The 8855-nt window shown below is 35.1% G+C and overlaps 2 long non-coding RNA genes across 2 annotated transcripts in view; one reads left to right on the forward strand and one right to left on the reverse strand.

Moving 5' to 3' along the window:
* The window catches only part of LOC116083263, a 92387-nt gene extending 90435 nt beyond the window's left edge, over positions 1-1952 (forward strand). Inside the window, exon 11 of the long non-coding RNA XR_004115659.1 lies at positions 1777-1952. This is a non-coding gene — a long non-coding RNA (uncharacterized LOC116083263). The remainder of the gene's footprint in view (positions 1-1776) is intronic.
* The window catches only part of LOC116083265, an 11881-nt gene extending 6336 nt beyond the window's left edge, over positions 1-5545 (reverse strand). Inside the window, exons 1-3 of the long non-coding RNA XR_004115662.1 lie at positions 5353-5545; positions 3447-3600; positions 1755-1832 (exon numbers count right to left, since the gene is read on the reverse strand). This is a non-coding gene — a long non-coding RNA (uncharacterized LOC116083265). The remainder of the gene's footprint in view (positions 1-1754; positions 1833-3446; positions 3601-5352) is intronic.
* Between the last annotated feature and the right edge of the window lie 3310 nt (positions 5546-8855).

Here is an 8855-nt window from a genome sequence, read left to right on the forward strand (position 1 = left end):
AAAAAAAAAAGGAAGTACGCTTCTCCTAGGTATTTATCTATTGAGTTAGAACACATTGACCTTTAACATAAAATCATACAATGTAAAATATTTTCTTTTCCTATGTGCTGGCTAGTTATAACTCTCAACTTGACATCACCTAGAACCACCTGGGAAGAGAGTTGTAATGAGTTATTCTCTATCAAGTTGAGCCTGAAGGGGGAATTTCTGGTTTCATTAGAGACTCATTTGTGTCATATAATCTTTTTCTAGAAGCTGTTTTATATTTTGTTGAGAACAGACATGTGGTATTTTTCTGGAAGCTGCCTGGTGAAAAGACATGTGATGTTTTGCTGGAGCTGACATGTGAAAGGACACAGGATGTTTCAAACCAGTATAAGTATACCCCAACAGACAGTGGAGTATACTTATTGGTATTGGTTCACCTTGCTGGCATTTACTGGACTTCATTGATGGTCCTCACTGACAACACTCTTGCATTGGTTCACCTTGCTTTCTTCTCTTCTCTTTGCTTGTCTTGACTTTGCAGATAGAAATGCACCAAAAGACTTCTGGGGGTGTTCCTGCTGCTTCTTGCCACTTCAACAGACTTGTGCCTATCAACCAGAGTCTTATGGTTTCTTCTGGATAGAGCAACTGCTGCTGATTCATGTTTAGTGCTTTGCTAGTGGACTGAATTGCTGACAGTAAAGATTCGAATCATCCCAAAAAGGACTACTTCTAAACAGGTCCTCATACTCTTTGCCCTATTAGACATCTCCTTCTCTTACCTTTCGTCAGTGTGCTATAAGGGAGGTTGAAGCTTATAAGAACCCTTATTAAAGTAGGTTTTGAAAAAAAATAAGTGTACATGAGCATGTCTTTTGGAATTGTTTTGATTGTTTATTTGTGGAAAAAGTCTCAGTTCACCTTGGGTGGCAGCATTCCCAAGTTGGAGAGTCCTGAACAGTATAAGAGAGAATTGAGCTAGCTCAAAGCAAGCAAGAGGGGATTCTGACTTACACTCTGTTCTTGACTGTGGAAATGATATTGTAGTCTCCTGCATTAACTTCTTCCAAATAAAGGATTAGAACTTGTAATTTTAAGCCAAATAAACTTACAACCAATGTTTTTTTGTTTGTTTGTTTTTGTGGGTTTTTTTGTTTTGTTTTGTTTTGTTTTGTTTTTCAGGACAGGGTTTCTCTGTGTAGCCCTGGCTGTCCTGGAACTCATTCTGTAGACCAGGCTAGCCTAGAACTCGGAAATCTAACTGCCTCTGTCTCCCAAATGCTGGGATTAAAGGTGTGCACCACCATTGCCTGGCTACAATGTTACTGTTTATCTGGGAATATTTTGCCTCAAAACAGAAATGAATCTAGCATACTGGACTTCAATAAGATTTCCTAATTTGTAGCGTGAAAGAAAGCTAAATATCAGAAACACTTGGAGGCTGAAAATTTTGAACCATTTCAGAGATGATCAGAAAAGGTTAATATATGTGTATTCAGACTCTGTAGAAATTTTACGCACAGCATGATTTATAACACTCAAAGCAACACTATTAAGTTGGTGCTTTCATCCTGACCCTATGAGGCACAAACACTTTCCCAGAAGTTAAATGTCCTCAGCTACAGAAAATAAAAATAATTGACACACTATTTGCGGAAAAGGTGTATGATCTTATGGTTTCCAAAAGTCTGAATGTTTTCTTATCACTACACGATCATCTCCTTAAATATTAATGAATTGAAATAATTATATTTATCTATGCTTACCTTTTCCTATTGCTTTTATTAGGTGCCTCCATAACAGTTCCTTGAATTTCCAAATTGAAATCAGCCATGTGTCATCCTCTGTGGCAAAAGAAAATGTAACCTACTTGCAAAGCAAATTACATTTGATTTGACAACATAGCAAATTGTAATGAGACCCATGACCATTGCACCAGACTGATAATAAAACTTTTCCATAGATAACTGCCCAAGAATTCTTTGATCCTTAGGGAGAAAAATGTATTTTTCTAGTCTGATACATTCCTTGCTGTTAAGTTTCTTTTAAATATTTCTTCAGTCATCCCAGAGATGCAAAGAGTCTGACATCCCACCACCATTTCTGGAGCATTGCATTGGAATACTTCTTTTCCATCATCTCTACCCTCATCCAAATTCTTTCTGGATTTCATTTTTTCTCATGATAGTGTACAATTTATCCTCCTTTCCCTTTTCATCATCGGAGCTCATCTCTCCAACTTTCTAACTATTGGGAATTTGATCATAGTCTCTATCAGAGTTGCTCTCTGGTCCTCTGGTCTCAGCATAAATGAAGTATGCTTTATGCTGTAAGTTTTTCTCCTCTGCTATGAATCAGAACCAGATTTTCTGATACCTTTCTTTTCTATGAAAATTTTTCATTTCAGAGCTAATAAATGTAATAAATTCTGTAACTATAAAAAATGGTATTACCAGTTTATGGCCTGTGTCACTTTGAACAAATTGCTTCTAAGCGTGTTCATCTATAAGATAGGTAATATAAGTATATCAGCACCATAATATTTAATAAGAACTGAGTAATCTATGCATAGTAGAGACTCAGCCCAAACCACCATCATTTTATAAAACTGACAACGCACAGAAGAGAGATTCCAAAAATATCTTTGCTGAACTTCACATAAACATATTTTAGTCGATTATTTTTAACCAACTCTTAGCGAATTATCCTTCTCCAATTTTTCAGTGATTTATCTTTCACTTTTTCTCTCCTCAGAAAAGGTAATCACTTTTACTGTGATTACACATAATAAAAATGAGAACTGTAATTTCCACCCCAGCAAGAGACATACTAGTCTCAAAAAGGAGGCTTATAATAGAATTCATAATCAATTTTGCTTTCCTTGCTTGGGTTATACCTTCTCTCTACACTGATATTGTTAAAAAGAATAGTCAGATAATTAGTCAATAAGCATTTATCTCACCTTTTTATTTTTTCTAATCCCCAATGCTTCATGATGCTGCTATTTAGACCCCACTGTCTACATCATTTCATGCCATGAGTTTGTACATGTTTAAGAAGAGCAATTGAAAGTGAGATTCAAGTTAATTTCAAATCTAAATGAACTACTCCAACATGGTAACTTTACTTGCTTTATAGGGGATGTGCCCTTATTATCCCCTTACTTTCTGTGATTGTACATATGATACATTCTTACTCCTCCTAAATGATCCAGACATTTAAATAATTCTTACACACTTTTAAAACTTGAAATTTCTGGAACCAATTCAATATCAACAATTATTGAAAAGGCAATTACATTGGACACATTTGTTCTGCAGTAAATTCTAAAGCAAGCACAGTGAAGTTACAGTACTTGATATCCTTGTGGTAAAAGTACTCAAGTAAATACAATTTGCCATAATGTATAAACATAATGTAAAAATGGATGAATTCCTTGTAACAAATGACATACTCACATATTGCTATATTGTAAATCTTGTAAATCCTGTGATTACAGAGCATTTTCTTCCCAGACACAGTTTGTCAAGTTTCAGTGAAAAGTAAGCCTTAGGAGTCTCTCCTCATTTAGTTTCTTTATCATGTATCTTCCCATGTCTAGCATGCATGTTACTAAGAGAAGAAAAATGTTTGTGCTTTAATGATTACAAGAACAACTATGAAAACATGCCATATGAAAGTATGAAATATATATATATATACATATATATAGAGAGAGAGTTTAGTAATTATATAAGTGTACATTAATCATTACAAGCAAAATAATTTCTTATTTGGAAATATTAAATTTTTGTTAAATTTAAAACCAGCCTAGAAAACAAGAACTATGAAAAATATGTACAAACAGTCATGTTTTATTTATTTCTAATAACAGCTGTTTCTTTGCAGGAATTTTTTTTCATAATTCCAATTTCACTGAAGCATATGACTCTTTAAAATGAGAAGCATGAGTCCCAATCTCCTATGTGGTGGCCCACAACCATCTGTAGTAATTCTAATTCTACTGCTTTCTTCTGACCTCCATAAGTATAAGTCATGGATGTGGTCAACATGCATAGACACATCCATATGTTAACACATACATACATACACAGGTAAAAATACATATAAAATTAAAATATACTTTTAAAAACTAAAAACATTATTATTTGAAAGTAAATAAACTAGTTTGTTTGTTCTAGAAAATGTTCATCCAGTTTCTAGTAAAATGTCCTTGAAAGATTATACTTGGAGCCTTCCTGTCAGGATCTACCTGCTCAAAATGGAGACAGAGTGACTGGATCTGGAGAAGTAGCCAAAAGTCACAACTAAAATTAATAACATAAAGCCACATAGAAAAATCATGTAGTTCAAGTTAACACAAAACTGGAATACAAGCAAAGTACATTATTTAATTTTACTCAGAATATCTGGAAGTCCATAACTAAGAGTTAGATCAGCATATATAATAGATATATAAAATGATATAATAGTATAAGCACAATAATTATAGGAAAGAGAAAATTTCCTTTTCTAAGTAATATGTAGTAAAGGCAACTATATTTTTTAGAGTGACTTTGACTTTAGCAGGTTTTCTTTCCTGGCTGGTGTTCCAGTCCATGATGGTTGGTGAATCTCTTCAGTTCCTTTCATTTGAAGCCTCTTCCTAGGTCTACGTCAAACATACCATAGAGAACAGGAGGAATGAGATAGAGTATAATTGATGGGAATAGCTATCCTTGGCAGCTGATACAGCTGATGAGCTTCATCCTTCATCTTTAGTTGATTTGGAGCACAGGTTAAGACTAAACTCAAGTCTGGAAGAAGACTTCTAGTACAGGAAAAGTAGAAGCTGCCAGAATTATGCTGTCTAAGCCTCACACTGCACATTGGAAATGGAAGAGTCTCTCAACAAGGGCCAAGCCACTCCCACCTCTGTGTCCGTGCATGCATATGTACGTGAGTGAGTGTGTGTGTGTGTGTGTGTGTGTGTGTGTGTGTGTGTACTGAAGCCTGGAAAAGGGGCAAGACAGGCAGGTGGGAGGTTCTCCCAAGGAGTGTGAAAAAGCTCACATTCTCCCAAGGCATTGGAGAAATGCCACAAAAACGGGTGAATGAATCCCCAGCACTACTCTGTGACATCCACACTTAAGCAGGCATGCTATAAAGTCTGGTGGAGGGAAGAGTATCGTGCTCAGCTTGCCACCTTCAAAGAACAGCACAAAAGCTTGTACAATCAATCATAAAGGAGAAAGGAAAAGCAACCCATCAGATATTTTTCATGTAATTTTTTAATGCCCACACACAAGTTATTCACGTGTGCCCAATCAGTTAATCACTCAGTGCACATTCACAATGGACAACTTGGAAATGGCATTTCCTCACATTTTATAGTTTGTATCTAACATCAGCTGGTCATATATTCCGATGCAGTTTGATTACATTTCTAGAAGGAGACCACCAGATCTTTGTTATAGCACTCCTGTCCATTTAGAGTTATCAAGCTCCACACTTTGGGAATATTCTCCATTAGCTTTTCACCCAGTGATTTTAGGCTCCACTGTGGAGAGCCGCAGCTGCCACCCTAAAGCATTGTGATAAACTGTGGAGAGCTGCAGCTGCCACCCTAAAGCATTGTGATAAACAAGCCCTTATTTGGAAAAGCTGAGTGCCTCCAGTTTGTGATGCAAGCCGGCATGATTTCCCGCAGCCTATTATGATTTGCCGCATAGCCGATGCTGATTGGGACCAGGGAAAGTATTTAGCCCGCAAGTGCTGGGGGCTGGGGGAGAGAAGAAAGAGAAGAAAGAGAAGAAAGAGAAAGGAGAGAAAGAGAAAGAGGTAGAAAAAAAAAGTACAAGGTTCCTGAATAAACTGCTTGGAGAAGAGTTCGTGATTGCCTCCTTATTTCCGCTGGTCGGTGAGGTGGCGACACTCCACTACTGAGCCTTGTCTGAATTTACAAGCATTATGAAGACTGGAATATAATTATTTTCCTAAGCCTATAATTCCTTTTTCCTCTACTAGTTGCCTTTCTATTCTTGCCAACTTGACTTTTCCAACAGCATATAGAATGTATTGATTATTCATTATTTGATGTGTTATAACTCATATTTTTTTCTTTTTAAATTACATTTTTAATTTCTTTTTAGAGTTTCATACATGACTACTCTGTTAACATCATTTCTACTTATCCTCCTTCCCTACAAATCCTTCCATGTCTCCCCAATTTCTCTCATTAAAAACTATTGCAGATACTGCACACCCACACATACATGCACACACACACACACACACACACACACAACCTGCCGAATCCATTCAGTGTTGCTCCTATGTTATTCCTTTTGATGAAAAGATTAGATGCAGAATGTCGGAAGCAATTCCAACAGAATGTGTGTTTCTATTTTTAACTTGGAATGATGAATGTATCTTTCATTTTATAAAGACAATTTTGAGTGCAACAATGTTTTGTAAACTTATCTATATATCTTATTTTGTCCAGATATTTCTTTAATATCAGATAATTTTAATATAATTTTTTATGTTAGTAGGGTGACCAGGCTTCTGAAATGAATAATCTACAATGTTATTATATGATTGTTCCTGTGGTTTCTTGCTTCTGGTTTTTGGTCTACGGGAAGAAGTAAGAAATAAATTGCTACAGGTTTGTCAGCATCACTCATTCCATATGTATGTGATTTTCACAGTGCAGAAATACTGATTTCAGATACCAAAATGGGCATTCATTTTCATGAACAGCTTTCTCCCACAATATTGACAGAAATGCTATCAATCTCAAGCCTACAAATAATATTGAAGATTTATTTCCAGTTCTAGTAACTACAGGTTATCGTTAAATGCCAAGATAAGATTGGAGCAGTATGATCAGTTGCTACTTTATTGGCTTCAATTTCTGAGAATTTGTTTTATCTCATTGAGCATTAGGAAAGGTTTCTTTAATGAGAAAGAAATCTAATTTTCTGTCACTATTGTTGGTGGTTTAATTTAATTCTTATGCCAATTAATTATACAATCTGCACTTTTTAGTATCATATGTGTCATGTTACCATTAATCTTCAGAAAAATGACATTTTAATTCCTGTTTTCCAGGACTTAGGCTACTTTTTCTTTCTTTTAATAGCCCCCTACTTCATAAAATTCTAAGCAGAAATATAGTCTTTTATGCCAACACTTGTTCCCAAACAAAGGCTGAGACAAGTGCATGTTTATAGATAGAAAAATAAGCACACAGAAGACAATTTGACAATATGACCATTTAGCAAAGTGACAGTAGCCTCCCAGCCATGGGGTTTTCACCAGGGTTACAACATGGAATTTCATACAGTGAATTGGGCTTCATATCTAATTAGAAAACATCATTAAAAAGTAGGGGGAAATGTAAGTACAGGATGATGGTATGGAATGGTATGGCATGCACTTATCTGGTCTTGACACTGCTATAGAACTCCTAAACTCACAAGAGCTGTAGCTACCTGCCCATAGCTGCAGGATATCAATCCAATCAAAATTCTGGCTGAGTTGGAGCAGAATTTCCAGGTCCACCCCCTTAGTGAAGAGTTATTTGCACCTGATGGCTGCTCAGAGAAGTATTTGCCTTTTTAAACATGTGGCCACTGGTAGATTTTTCATGATCTAGTGAGAGACCCTATACTACATACATACATACAACACTAGCTGGATTTAGGGAATTATTAATAATAACAACAACAATAAAACAGAAAACATGAAGTTGGAGCTTCTGGACACTTGGTGTAACTGAGACACAGATGAGGAGGAAGGGCTTGTATGTTCATGTTTCAATATAGATAGGCATGACATTCTCAAAAATAAAGAAAATTGAGGTCTAGAGAGATCTGGCCCAGCAGTTAAGAGCACTGACTGCTGCTCTTCCAGAGGTCCTGAGTTCATTCCTTGAAACCATATGGAGGCTCACAACCATTTGTAATGGGGATCTGATGCCCTTTTCTGGTGTGACTGAAGACAGCAACAGTGTACTCACATACATGAAATAAATAAATATTTAAATATTTATCCATTATGAAATAATCATTCAAATGAATAAATATTTATGAATTTAAAAGAAAACGAAAAAGAAAATTGAAATAAAATAGAAAAATAGTCATGTATTGATTATTTTGTTCATTTGTTATAGTATTAAATCTAAGGGTCATTTCAAATAAATCAATAGAAGCAGTCTCTCTTAAAATGAGAAGTATATAATGGACAAATCTGGAAATAGTGGAAATCCAACATGAGAGGGAAAGGCCTGTACTGCAGTTCTGTAGCAATATTAAAACTGCTAGGGCTAGCATCCGATCAAGGAGAAGATTAGAAACACATGGAAGATATTGGTAGCGATGAAACGAAGCAGATGCACTGTCAGAGAATTTATTGGAAATTTTTATTGAGGGGTTCAGAGCAGTGAAAGAAAGAATAGAAGAGTCTTTTCTAAAGTTTCAAGAAAATTGAAATCTTTTACAACTGAAGTTCTCTGGAAGATAAAAAACAGAAATGAAACTAAACTTTACCTTGTCATAATAATTGAAATATTAATAGTAAATATTAAATGATAGAAAATACATTTAGAGAAAATAAAATAGTTTAATTGTATTAAAACATCTATATACTATCATAAAACATCAATGATGTACAATATTAGTTGGTAGACTTTAATATGTGTGTGATTATTTTTAAATAAAACTATACATAAAGGAAAAGACAACCAAAATGGTTAAAATTATTTCTAATATGAATAAAAATTTGGACTACGGGTTTTTATGTTAGCTCTTTTAAATGTTTTTATATAATAAAACTTAAACTCCTTTCCATAATTACTTTCTTTTCTTCTCCTAAGGTTTCTGCAG

The sequence above is a fragment of the Mastomys coucha genome, unplaced genomic scaffold, assembly GCF_008632895.1.
Source record: "Mastomys coucha isolate ucsf_1 unplaced genomic scaffold, UCSF_Mcou_1 pScaffold8, whole genome shotgun sequence".
Taxonomy (NCBI): Eukaryota; Metazoa; Chordata; class Mammalia; order Rodentia; family Muridae; genus Mastomys; species Mastomys coucha.